The sequence below is a fragment of the Lissotriton helveticus genome, chromosome 10, assembly GCF_964261635.1.
Source record: "Lissotriton helveticus chromosome 10, aLisHel1.1, whole genome shotgun sequence".
NCBI classification, from domain to species: domain Eukaryota; kingdom Metazoa; phylum Chordata; class Amphibia; order Caudata; family Salamandridae; genus Lissotriton; species Lissotriton helveticus.
This window is the reverse complement of record NC_136071.1, coordinates 974,944,237-974,958,782: the sequence shown is the minus strand read 5'-3', so window position 1 is coordinate 974,958,782 and position 14,546 is coordinate 974,944,237.

Sequence of the window (14,546 nt, the reverse complement as noted above, 5' to 3'; positions counted from 1 at the left end):
AATATTCACATGCCAACTGACACTGCCCTGCTCCAGTATGTCGATGATCTACTGATCACAGCCCGTTCTGAACGTGCTTGCGAACGAGCATCCCTTACAGTCTTGTATTTCCTAGCCGAGATGGGGCACAAGGTGTCCCCTTCTAAGCTTCAATTCTGTGTCCAGCAAGTGATCTACTTAGGCCACTTGCTGTCCAAGTGGGGTAGGCAGTTGACACCCGACCGTATCCAGTTAATAGCGAGTCTTCCTCAGCCCAAGACGCAGAAGGAGGTACGTGCTTTTATCGGCCTTACTTCTTATTGCAGACAATGGATTCCTCAGTATGCATTTCTAGCCAAGCCACTGATACAGTTAACGACACAGGAGGCAGCCGTATCGACTGTCCTCCCTTGGACATCTGAACATACACTTAGTTTCAATGAGTTAAAGAAAGCTTTATGCCAAGCTCCAGTTCTAGCTACACCAAACTACAGTAAGTCTTTTACACTTTTCGTCACTGAACGCGAAGGTACAGCATTATCTGTTCTCACACAAGATCAAGCAGGACAATACAAGCCCTGTGCTTATTTTTCGAGCACATTAGATCCTGTAGCCCAGGCTCTGCCTGCGTGCCTCAAGTCAGTTGCAGCCACAGCATTAGCTATCAGACAAAGTGATTCCATAGTATTAGGACATTCCTTGACAGTACAAGTTCCACACTCCGTGGAAGTTCTTTTAAACCGAACACAAACTCAGCACTTGACAATTGCACGTTTAACAGGTTATGAATTGACACTGTTCCAGCCACACATAGAAATCAGACGCTGCAACGTTCTAAATCCTGCTACACTGTTACCGTCAGTAAATTCAAATCCTGCCACACACGATTGTGTGGAAGTAGTTAACATCATGACTAAGTCAAGACAAGATCTGACAGATATTCCATTACCAGATCCCGACCTGACACTTTATGTGGATGGTTCATGCATGAGAACAAGTACAGGAGAACTAGTAGCCGCGTATGCAGTGACTACTGACACTGAAGTTATTGAAACACACCGTATTGACACCCTGTCTGCTCAAGCAGCAGAGCTAGTTGCTCTGACTCAAGCCTGCATACACGCCAAGAACCTGAAAGTTAATGTTTACACAGATTCACGTTACGCATTTGGAGTCGTACACGACTTCGGAGTGCTCTGGCAGGAGAGAGGTTTCATGACTTCTCATGGAACCAAGATTCAGCATGGTCTCCTTATTCAAGCTCTGTTAGATGCCATACATTTACCGACATCCATTGCTATCATGAAATGCAAAGCACATACGAAAGTTACTGACACTATTTCTCAAGGTAATGATCTAGCAGATCGCACAGCCAAGCTTACAGCACAGACACCAGACATTCCAGTTAATAAGACACCGACACACACTCCAGTTCCGACTACATGTATGACAGTTAAAGACCCTACTCAAGATGTCATAGATATCCAGTTACATGCTACTCCCGATGAAATCAAGAAATGGTCCGAACAAGGAGGGGTCCAGACAGATCAGGGATGGGTAACGAAGGGTAGAGCCACATGGTTTCTCCCCGACTCTATGGTTCAAGTCATTATTAATACCCCACATAGTCCAGCACATTTAGGAGAAAAAGCTATGTTAGACAGCATCCAGAACATTTGGTTCAACAAGCATTTACGAGCTGCAGCCAAGCAGAAAGTCCGTACCTGTATGATATGTTGCCAGTTTAATCCAGGTAAAAGTGTCCCGGTGGAACAAGGTGGATTCCAGCCCCCTGACAACCCTTTTGAAGTCCTCCAGATGGATTATATTCAGATGGAGCGATGTCGAGGTTTCAAGTATGTCCTTGTAGTCGTATGCGCTTTGTCCAGGTGGACAGAAGCATATCCAGTCCCAGATTACACAGCCGCGACCACTGCCAAGCAGTTGGTTCGTGAGTTCTTCCCCCGTTATGGACTCCCTAGAGTCGTATATTCTGATAACGGCCAGCCATTCTCATCCGAGTTGATGAAACATGTGTCCCTTCTGTTAGGGTACCAGTGGAAGTTCCATTGTGTACGCCATCCTGAAGCAGCCGGTCTCGTAGAGAGACATAATCAGACCCTGAAAATTCGCATCGCCAAAGTATGTAAAGAGAAAGGTGTAGACTGGCTAGTAGCTCTGCCAGTTGCTCTGTTCTATATGCGCATGGTCGCACATTCCAGATCAGGTCTGTCTCCGTACGAGGTCGTTTTCGGCCACCCCCCTAACATGTGGGGTACTCCTAGGCCCCGAAGTATTACCGATGTTTCAAGTAATATGCTGACAGATTACCTAGCTTCCTTGATGTCTGCCCTCAACTCTTGTCGTTCACAGGTTGCCGCCGCATTTCCAGACAATACCGAGGTGGCACCGCATGAAATCGTTCCCGGATCCATGGTCCTAGTGCGAAATTTCGATCGCTCAAGTCCGCTGGAGCCTCGCTGGAAGGAGCCCCGACAGGTCCTCTTGGCCACCCGTACAGCCGTGAAGTTGGAGGGACGCAAAGGCTGGGTGCATCTCTCGCACATCAAGAAGTTTTATGGATTGAAACCAGTCTCAAAGAACATTTCCCAGGATTTAAAGGACTGCCAAAGTACTATTCTTAAGGACTGTCCCGCAAAAGACAATGTTACTGAACCCTCCCTGTTAGAGACAACTCCGCAACAGGAGTATAAGCTCAAATTAAGGTCTAGTAAAATAAGTCAGCCAGTTTGATTGTCTAAGTCCTCCCCTAGGTGAAACGGTTAGACCGGTTTCTGACATGTATAAAATAGACCCCCATAGTGAGAGAGTTAGTCAAAACTCAATCCGATGTATCGTTTTTCTATGTTTCATATTATTTCTCAGCATTATGATTTCCTGCACCAGTTATGCGTTTTATCTGTATTTTCCAGTTTCTCATGTAAATAAGTCCTCTAATGCTACAGTAGAGCACACGTTTAGTGATCTGCCTCCTCATGAACTCTCTTACCGCCTCGCTATGCGTAACAATTCCTTTATCCGCATGTTACATTACTCACACCAGACCAGCAATGCCACTAATTGTTGGGTGTGTGGTCGACTCCCCCCTTTCCAGACACCGAAGGGAGTTCTGCCACTCTTTCCTTATCCATTTTCACATAATGGTTCGTGTGGAGCATGGTCCACGTTAACGTCATCCTCAACAGATATGTCTTTTCTTAACAGTACATGTTTGCCAGACAAGCAAGGTCTTCCCCACAGAACAGGTTTAGATCTAGAAAACGAAGTTTATAATTTAGGTAATTATTCTTCGAATTTCATGGTCCTGAATGTTCAGTCTGATTCTACTCCAGACTTACCTGCTATTTCAGTACTACCAGTCAAAGGCGAATTATGTGTCAGAAATAATGGTTCCGTACATGTAGGACATAGTGATTGTACTACTATTGTCAAGTATAGTGACAGTGGGAAATCTATTTTCAAAGCTTCACGTCATTCTTATTTTATTTGTGGCCAAACCGCATATGTTCGTCTGCCCCTCGATTGGGAGGGAACCTGTTACATTGCCTTCCTACTGCCACCTGTTTTCCTAGCCCCACCTGATTATCATAGAAACACACATCTAGTACACATTAGACATAAAAGGGAGATTGAGTCCCCGATTGTCGATTATACTGAAACTGCTCTAGAACAGTATACAGATTTCAATAGAGGTTTCTTCTTCTTTATAGGACCCATCCAGAATAGTAAGCTAATTCGTAGGTTAACCAGAACCCTTGAAGCAGTAGTAAATGAGACTGCCTCTGCCCTAGGTAACTTAACCGAAGAGCAATCTGCTATGAGATTTGTCGTTTTGCAAAATCGTCTCGTCCTTGACGTCATACTGGCCGATAGGGGCGGGGCCTGTAGAGTCATCGGATATAGTTGCTGCATTTTCATTCCAAATAACGCGCCGTCTGTTTATTCAGCTATAACCAGACTCCATAAAATTGCCCATCTGTTACACCAAGATCCAGGCACCTGGACATGGTCCGGTTGGTTCTGGAATATAATTTCCGCCTGGGGATGGAAAGTCTTGTCCTTTCTAGGTATCGCAGTAGCGATCATATTCAGCTGCTGCCTCTGTATACAATGTGGCCCTGCGATTTGCGGCATTTGTGCTATCTCTTGTATTCCTAGTCCCAAGCCCCGTTCTAAATCCCGTTCCAAGACAATTCGAGACGAGCAAATGATACTGCATGAAATGATAGATGGTATCATGAATATTGATGTTTCCTGATGGAAGCGTAGTGACAAGGAGGGAATGTGGAAAAGTAAATTTTGCCATGTTCTGTGTCCCTACGCGTCCTCCATCATATGTTATCTGTGCATGATTAATATGCATATGTATTCCCCATGTTCGATTAAAGACGCTATTGTAGTTGTGTCCATCTCTAGTATGTCAATTTCCAGTTCTCGTGAATACTACGAATATCAGGCCTATGTAAAGCTACGTTGCCACGTTTCTCAGTGTGCACGTTATTTCATTATAAAGTCCCCGTTTCTAGGCCTCAAAAGGGCCTGGACACCAGATTCAGCTCCTGTCTCCTGAGCCTCGCTGAGGAGCGATACAGCCCCCACCTGTATCCCTGACCCTTCACTTACTTCCTGCCTTGCAGTGCCCGGTTCAACCTGGCTCTGCCTCTGAGTCTGCCAAGAGTATGTTATGATTCTAGTTATCAGTCCAGCCCTCCTTCTCTGCATTCCTAAGCTACTGAACCGCATCAATAGTTTCCGTCATTGTCTAGCCTTTACGTCTCCATGTAAGAGAAATACTGTATTTATGGTCATTTAATATTCTTCATCACGCACTACATGTAGAATAATGTATGCTCCAGTCTTAGAGTCTGTTAGCTTTTCCCCTCCTGACTTCTAGTTTATATCAACATGTTCTCTAAACATCAGATACTAGATACTGTTTAGGTACATGTCGCCCTGACTCTCCAGACTTCAGTCTCTGCTCCTAGCACAGAGTTCGTAGCCCCCAGCTTCTCCTAGTAACACGTCATTGCCAGTTTGCGCGCACCATCAGGTTAGAGGTCCCGGCTCCTTGGGTAGCCCCCTCCATGTTTCCGCCCCATTCATGACATATTCTGTTACGTTTGCATCACATGTCTATGTATACGCCCTGCTACACCTACTTTCACCCTTATCTTTCGCGACTGCTACGCGTCACACCCTTTGCTCCACCCACTGCTCCGCCTATCGTATGTATTGTAATGCAACTGTTTTTCTATATATGATCGTGTATTGTTATTAAATGTTAGCGCGCTCATCCCAGATCCAGCCCCGGCAGCTGCCGGGCCACGCTAGTCCAATCCGGCCCCCCCTGCCGGGCCCCTGCCATCCTATTCCTATGCAGGTTGTCCTGTTCCTGTCCTTTATGCTGTAATAAACCTGCAAACTCCTACTACCTCGAATCTTGACTCTTATTTATTGAGCTATCTGTTATTCATTTATCCATTCAAAAATAGAGGTATTATTTATTTATTTACCACAGGTTGGATGGGTTTATATTCTGGAGGATCTTGGTGATGTCTTTTTCACTAAAAGGAGTGAAGGTGCTCCAAGCCGCATTGTTCTTGAGGTTCAGGTTACAAGATCTGCGCTTTTCTAGGAGGTCAGGAGGTGAAATGTCACTGGAGGAGGGCAATAGAGGCGAGGTCAATGGTGATGAGTCTTGCTTTCTCAGTGAAGAAGGCAGCAAGTTCATCGCAGGAGCGTGAGCTACCCCCGGGGTCAGAGTGATTTGGACCAACCGCTTATTGCTGTTTGACCAGTTCAAAGAATTTCTTAGGGCGGTTTGCCACTTGATCAAGTTGGTATCTGAAATAGTCAGCCTTCGGGCTCTTAATTTGTTTGTTGTAATGGCTCCTAGCCGCTCTAAGGAGTTTTAGTTGGTCCAAAGAGGGATTGGACCGCCAGGAACATTCGAGTGCTCTCAGGTTGCGTCGTTCCGTGTTTAAATTGTCATTAACCAGGGTTTGGATCATTTTGTTGAGGCATTTTTTTGTTGGATTGGAGCAAAGTCATCCATGATGTTGGAGATGGTCGAGTTGTAGGAGTCGGTGAGAGACTGCACTTCAACCAAGTCGGTTAGGGAAGAGAGGGCCGATTTACAGTGGGTAGCTGTTTCATCGGAGTTTAATGATCTGAGGTCCCTTTTCCATATCTTTGATTGATTGAATAATCTTTATTTGGAAAAGAAAGTATCCATAAAAAGTACAGTTCGTCACCCCCAAACAGATAAGGTAAAATTAAAATCAAATACACATTACAACAATAACATTAGCAGCATTAATGACATTTGTGCAAATTAGTGCAGATGTAAAATTTGGACAATTTGTGCAAATCAGCGGTGTGATCGTGGGGGTGTCGCGGGCCGGAAAATCAGGCAAGGAGGCCGGATATAGTGGGCTATAGTAGAGTTTTATTGGTACGAAAGTCAATAGACAGGATGACAAAGGCAGTCCGGTAAGACGGGTGGTTCTTCCTGGTCGACGATCTTCTATTGCCGGGTCTTGGGATGTTCTTCGTCTCCGTAGCTGGGGAGATACCTCGGAGGGCAATAAGAGAGAGAAGGGACCGTTAGACCGAACTTGGTCTCAATCGTATGCTGACACCGACACCGGGACGTGTGGGGGAAGAAAAGAAGGACTAGTGAGGTAGGGTTCTATGGGGAGGAGGAACGTACGGAAGTCAGGGAAGTAGGTCAGAGAAAGTGTGTTAGGGTGACGGTGGCGGGAAGAGGGGTGTTTGCAAGGTGAAGTGCTTTACAGTAATCACAGTGCAGTTAACGTGCGACAAGTGCCTAAAGGTGAGAGGACTATACAATATATACACTGAACACCTAGCGTGCTCACGGGGAGGTTTACGCTACTCACCCGGTCCGCCGTAGCTCTCCAGTTGAGCTACGGCCGCTCTTCAGCCACCTCCTCAAGGGCTCCACCAGTCCTCCGACCACTCGTCTTCTTCGGCTTGCTCTTCCTCTCGCTCTCCGACACCAGTCTGAGTATCCTGCCACAATGCTCCGACGTCGTCCTCACAGTGGCGTTCGCTTTTCACTGGTGCTGTCGCTGCCTCGGAGGCGGGCCTTCCGGGTTCACGGTGACGTACTTCCGGTGCCTGAGGCCCGGTGATAGGTTCCTGGAACAGAGAGAGGGGCGGGGCACTGTGGGTCATGCTGTTCGCTCTGACACTGTTACGGACCCGAGGGGGTTGTCTAAAAGTGCGTGAGTGGGAAGTCCTTGACAACGGTAAGGTTTCAGGGGGGCACAGGCCAGGCGGGGGTGTAACAGGGACCGGGTCACAAGCGGATAATAATAAAGTGCAATAGTTGACGTTGAGGCTTCATAATAATGGATCTGTGCAACGGCAGCAATATTTTACATTAAAAATACAATAAGAACACTTAAAAGGGCCCATAAAAGCAATTATGTAATCATACACGAAGAATAAAGTGCACTATATTGCGTGCAGACTTCATGATAGGTTAAAGTAGATCTGCACCATATCTACAATGACTGCTTATAAAAACGTAAATCTACAAGATCCACAGTGTATTCTCTGTAGGTCATGGCATCAATATAGAAATAATCACCATTCACAAGGTAAAAATATGTGAAGGCGTGTAATAGAGGAGGCCATATTAAGATTCGTTCATTGAAGCTCGAGAACGTACAGCAGTTTGAAGAAATGAACCTACTCTAAAAATCAAATCATAGTTCCCTAGTTTTAATAATTCGAGATATGCAAATCTAAAATCCCTTATACCCCGAGCTTTAAAATATGGGGCCAAATACCATTTAGTGTAGGTTACATAAAAGTTACAAAAAAATAGAAAGTGTAACAGAGTTTGTTTACATCCATCTCCACATGGGCAGGTCAGTTGCTCTAGGTTTTTGTTAAAACCTATTGGGAAGCAAAGAGAATATTTAATGCTTCCATCCCTAAGGCGGTAGAGTAGGCTCCTTTTCCATCTGCCCATATACTTTCTAAGGTAAGATTGTGGCATAATATGTTGAAAACTAGGTGAATCCAAGAGGGGCAAATATCTGGCAACAGTTGGTTTTTTATGCTCAGTTACTTGTCTTTCTTTATGATACAAATCATAAAGTGCCCCCTGACTGATTTTATATTTATTCCTTCTGCTTCTAATAGGTTGGTAAAGATATTCGCCATATCTACACTGGCTAAACTCTCTTTTACTGTGGCTAGCCAGGGTATAGTGCCACCTCTTTCACACCTAAGGCAATCATTGATTATATCTCTGGTCAAGGTTGCCACTGGATTTTGCCATATTTTCACCCAAAATATAGCTGGACGAGACTTGATAAAATCCTCCACATATCGTATATTCAATTCATTGTGGATAATATAGCTGGAAGCTGATATAAGTGCACCAAGAATTTTTCTGCAAAACCTATTCTCTTCGCTTTGAATCCCGCTACAGTTGGCGTGCCCCCAAACCTCGGCCCCGTAGGTGGCGGTCGGTACACATTGAGATTTATATATCTGGGACAACGGGACCACCACCTCAGAATATCTCGGTTGTCGAAGACTGATTATAGAATTTATTGCCTTAGTTAATTTACATCTACTGTGGGCAGTATGGGCTTTCCAAGATCCAGAGTCTGAAAAGACTAAACCCAAATAGGGAAAAGTGCTGGTGCATGTCAACGATTCAATACCCACTGAGATGGATTTAATACAGTGTTTTTTAGGGCCACAGCTCATGATAAAAGATTTTTTTAAATGTGTACATAAACCAAGATCCGCCATAAAAGACACAAATCCCTTGACTAAAGTGCGCAGTGCATTTGGTGTAAGTCCCATAAGGACCGCATCATCTGCATATAAAAAGCACGGGCAGTAATTTACCATTAATCTTTGGGACATCCTTAGACGTTTTTGACAGGGAGTTGTGTAGTTCATTAATATAAAGGATAAAAAGTAGGGGGGCCAGAACACAACCTTGTCTGACCCCGCGGCCAATGGTGATGTTCCCAGAAACTTCCCCGTCATTGTTTATCCTCACCCGTGCCTTCAGATCCCTATGGAGGTAAGCCAAAAAACAAACCAGTGCTTCATCCAAACCATAATTTAAAAGAATTTTCCATAACCGTGATCTGTTAACAAAATCAAATGCTGAGGATAAATCCATAAAACCTAAATAAAAAGGAGCTTTTTTTGCGACCACATATTTCCCTAAAATTAGATTCAAATCTAAGCACTGTTCAATAGTTACGATCTTACTTCTGTAGCCCTGCTGACAACAGTTTAAAATTGAATTATCTTCCGCCCATAGTCTGATTCTGTTAAAAACTACCCTACCCAAGATCTTCAAGGTGTTATCAATCAGAGAGATGGGACGGTAGCAGCTAGGATTGGCTTGGTCCCCTTTTTTGAAAATGGGGACGATTATACTAGTTGACCATGTGCTCGGAATGGTTGCCTTAGTCAAGTTGTTAAAAACGTTGCATAAAAGGGGGGCCCATAAGTCCGGCTCCTGTTTAATAAGGTCGATGGATAGTCCATCCGGACCTGGCGCTTTTTTGCCCAAACTTTGAAATAACGCCTCTTGTACCTCGGCTATAGTTATGGTGACATTTGTAACTTGACTGCCGATAATATTACTAGTTGATATTAAGGGGGCAGTATAAATTCCGGCAAAATGCTTCTCCCATAGCTCGCTAGATATATTACAGCTAATGGGGGTGATTTTTGTATCCATAGACCTCATATTTTTGACTTCCCTCCAAAATCCATTTGTATCTTTTAGGGAGGCAGCTTTAACTAGATTGTCCCAGCGTGTTATAAGTAGCTCATCTGATCGTTTTTTGGTGGCAGTCTTGTAACATGCTCTAAGAGATCTTACTAGAAATACATCCCTGGGTGTAGCCGCTAATGCTTCACGCAGGTCTCTATTTGCACGGGAACAAGAACTATCAAACCACCTGGGGGTCCTACGTGTGTTAGTAATTGGTTTTGAGATTATCTGCTTAATACCAATACAGAGGTCACTAAACGCCTCGATGATCTCCCTACCTACAGAGCTGCTTGACAAACATATGTCTACTAATTTGGGATATGTCCTTACTGTACGTTCAAGGAGGGCTTTATTATCTATCCCCCTCCATACCAGCCTAAGTTTATCCGTAGACACCGTTAGGTTTTTGGCTCCAATTTCTCGTTGGATAGTGGGTTTGGGACAAAGTCTAATAGTGGTTAAAATAGGATTATGGTCACCTTGACTAGTAGATAAAACCTCAGCCTTTTCCAAAACATTTTCTAGTGAGGATGAAATAAAAACATAATCTATAATAGATGAGCATCCGCGACCTCTGTAGGTGGGCAACAGCCCCGCACTCGGGTGGACGCCAGCTTTTTCCATAGTATTAATCATGTTTCTCTGTAATACAAAATTACAAAGTTCCTCCCCTCTTCTGCATGGGGTCACTCCAACTGGGTTAATGGAGATGTTTTCCATATCCCTGTACATTCGTGCATTAAAGTCCGCTGCTAAGAGTATGTCATCTATTTTGTCATACCTCTGCACGTCGCTCAGCCCATCTATAAATTCAAACAAGTTAATAAAGTTACTGTTTGGGCGTGACATAAAATCATTGTTGTAAAAATGTATTAAACAAATCGACGCCCCCCATGTGTGAATGGTAGCTTGAAAGTTAGCGTTGTTTTTTGTTACACTTTTTATGCTCCCTTTGGCTGATATTTTCAACCACGTGGACAGCCCCCCGCACGGTCGGCCTATTTCTGGTCTGTCTACAATCTTATTTAAACACACAAACCCCTCCAGCAACATTTCTTTTGTACACCACGTCTCCTGAAACATCAGGATATCGTAGGCGCTGACCAGGTCAACCCACTCTATACAATTCAACTTGGATCCTAGATCTGCTATGTTCTAACTCAATACTTTCAAATTGGACTCTGAAGTTATAAATTTACTAGGAATAGTACTTGTTCTTACAGGGTCTGCTGGCTCAGGTATAGTAAGGAATTGATGGTTCGTGAGTCAATCTTGACTCTCCAAACTAGACAGCGTGGCAAACCTATTCTGTAGATTCAGGGTAGGTGGAAAGATGTTACTGGAACCCTCTAGGCTAGGAGAGCGTGTTGACCTATTCTGCGTGGTCCTTATTGGCATCGCCTGTGAACGTGGGCCTGATGGTGGTTTGTAAAAGAAACCCAATGGTAAGGATTGTATATGTGTGGGGACAGTGTTATGACTAACTTGCGTCTGCAACAACCATTTCACCATAAGGGGGCGTCTAAAATTAATGATTATACAATCACCTGGGAACCTGGGATGTTTTTTTCAGAATAACCCACCCAGCCTACGCGTCTCACCATTAAAATGTTGTTGGTGTGTTCCGCCCCTAAGCCTTTATATTTTATTAACCAGTCTAAGCTCTTGTTTTTTAGTTGGTTCTAGGATTCTAAATGACCTCTCCTCAATGGGGGGACACAGGCTAAAATTATAGCGTAGGGACAGGCTTCTGGGGGTAAGTTAAGCACATCTTTAGCCGCGATAAAATCATCTTTAGGGCCTGTTTTTCCTCCTATAGGCACAATGGCAGGTGGAGCAGAGGATGCAGATGCCCGCTTCTGTGACTGACTGTTACTATTACTGCTGGGATTACAACTTAGCCGTCCACCAACTGTTGCTAAATTTAGGGTTGGCACCGAGGCTAAAGTAGACTTCGAGGGGCAACTTTCCTTAGAAATACAACCTTTTTCACAAACAACATTAGCAATAGGAGTTTGGCTCGTGCCCCCCAGCCGTGAAGCAGCATATTCAGATGCTCCCAACAGACTTATCACGCCCGCTGTTTTATCAACAGTGATCGCACTACTACTATTTTTTGTGGGATTTTTAACAATACTTTCCAGTCTGTCCAACCGTTTAAATAAAGCATTACATTGTTTAGCAATCAACCCTTTCAATCGGTCATAGACAGAGTCTGTTATATAATCAATAGGAAAGTCCCCTGATCTGCCGTGCGTACATGTTATCATGTGGTCAGTTTGTGTATGTGCCGAGTAGCTACCATTTGCAGCAATCAAGTCCACCGTATTATTAGTTCTTAGCTCTGTTGCCCCTGGAGTCTTAGCAATTGGGCCCTGTTTCCACATACTTTGCGGGGTTGGTTGGGTTTTCGAGCGAGCCGGCTGTTTCCTTTTGCAGGCAGTAGGTTTGGTCGCTCCCCTCTTCTTCTTACCCCTTCTAACGATGTGACGCGAGACAGGTCCCCGCTGCTGACATAAGTATCCATGTTGGCCCCTGATTGTGATGCTATAACAATTAAATCAGCATCAGTGGCGATATTTTCGGTGACAAGTACCGAACCCGTTGACGACATGTCTCCTTGACAGGGGGGGGTGATCAAAACTTCAGGAGACAAGGGGAAAGGTGGAGGATTATTGGCCTGATCTGCTTCGCCTGCTCGATGGCAGATGTCTCCAGGTAAGCTTATAGAGAGCCTTCTTTCAGTTAGCTCAATCTCGTTGTTAACCATGTTCACTGCTTCCTCAAGCATACTTTCAATAGTGGACACGGTTGACGATTTGGGACCAGGTATGACAGGGCGTTTCCCCATAGTATAGAGGTAGCACTCACCTTCTAATGGAATTTAGGGGGGTGGCCCAGCCCAGCCTTGACCAGCCCCGGATGGCCACAGACGGCCCGTCCTTTGCCCAGGCTTAGCCCGGCGTCGCCCGCACGCGTCCCGTGATGTGTGGGGGTGGGAGCGCTATGAGGGCTGGCGCCGGCGTGCAGCTGACGTTGCTCCCCTTGGGCCGCTGGGAGTTGTAGGCGGTAGCTTGAAGTTACCGCAAAGCCGTTTCCCTCACGGCGCTGTGATGACTAATGGAGCCGTTCCCCTCACGGCACGATTAACAGATGAGGAAGCCGTTCCCCTCACGGCAGGGCGCAGTGAAAAGTAAGGGCAGCCGTTCCCCTCACGGCGAGCTGATGGTTTGTTTAGCTCGTCTCGCGATGCGTGGGGGCGGGAACGCTATGGGGGCTGGCGCCGGCGTGCAGCTGACGTTGCTCCCCTTGGGCCGCTGGGAGTTGTAGGCGGTTGCTTGAAGTTACCGCGAAGCCGTTTCCCTCACGACGCTGTGATGACTAATGGAGCCGTTCCCCTCACGGCACGATTAACAGGCGAGGAAGCCGTTCCCCTCACGGCAGGGCACAGTGCAAAGTATGGGCAGCCGTTCCCCTCATGGCGAGCTGATGGTTTGTTTAGCGCGTCCCTCAATGCGTGGGGGCGGGAGCGCTATGAGGGCTGGCGCCGGCGTGCAGCTGACGTTGCTCCCCTTGGGCCGCTGGGCGTTGTAGGCGGTTGCTTGAAGTTACCGCGAAGCCGTTTCCCTCGCTGTGATGACTGCTTGCAGGGCCGGTCGCTCCACGCACCGCGCGGCTCCCCCCCCCGTGAGTGCCAGGTCCCCTGACTCCTCCGCTGCTGCCTCGCTGCCTCGTGCCTGGATTGACTGAGCGCCTGGACTGCTGTGTTAGTAACTTGTGCCAGTTTTTATTTCTGTATCTGTTTTTGCCCTGTTTTTGCCAGTCTCTTGTTTTATTAGCTGTACCCCTGCTTTTCGTTGCCCCCGTGTACCCGTGATTGTTTTCTCCCACCGCTTCTCCCCCTCCCCGCTCCCCGCCGCTGCTCCCCAGCGGCCCGCCCCCTTTTTTTCGTTCTGTATCCCACCCATTGGCCACCCCGCTCCTGCCTCCCAGCTGCTCCTCCCTCCCACTTTGCCATTTATGGAGGTCGCCGCACGTACGCGCAGCGGACGAGCGCAGCGGGCGCGCCGATTGTGCGCCAAAAGCGCGCCAAAGGCAAGCCCGTCTGCGCCCATCTGCGCCTGGACCGCGCCCAGCGCCAGGACCCCTGGCCCCAGAAGAAACCAGCCCACACGATGGACCCACGACGCCGCCACCCTCAATGCACTCAACACTGGACGGAACCCCGCCTGCTACCGAGCCACCCCGAAACGCACCCACGGACCCTTCACCTGCCAAGCCTGCAAGTTCACCTGCCTCCGGACCTGCGCAGCACCCGCCAAGCCGAGCACCAGCAACAACCACCTCAAGTGCATCCCGCTCAACACCCGCTCCGTCCACAGACACGCCGTCGAACTCTGGAACTTGCTCGACACAACATCACCAGACATCGCCTTCCTCACAGAAACCTGGATGAACGCCTCCTCAGCACCCGACATCGCCATAGCCATCCCGGAGGACGGATACAAGATCACCCGGAAGGACCGCGTCAACCAGACTGGAGGAGGCATCGCCATCGTACACAAGAACACCATCCGCATCTCGACCAACTCCAACGACACCTTCACCGCCGCCGAACACCTCCACTTCCAGATACACACCGACCCCAAGATGACCCTCAGAGGCACCCTCATCTACAGACCCCCGGGACCACGCACACAATTCAGCGAAGACATTGCAGACTTCATCAGCCCGCACGCCCTTGCCTCCCCTGACTACA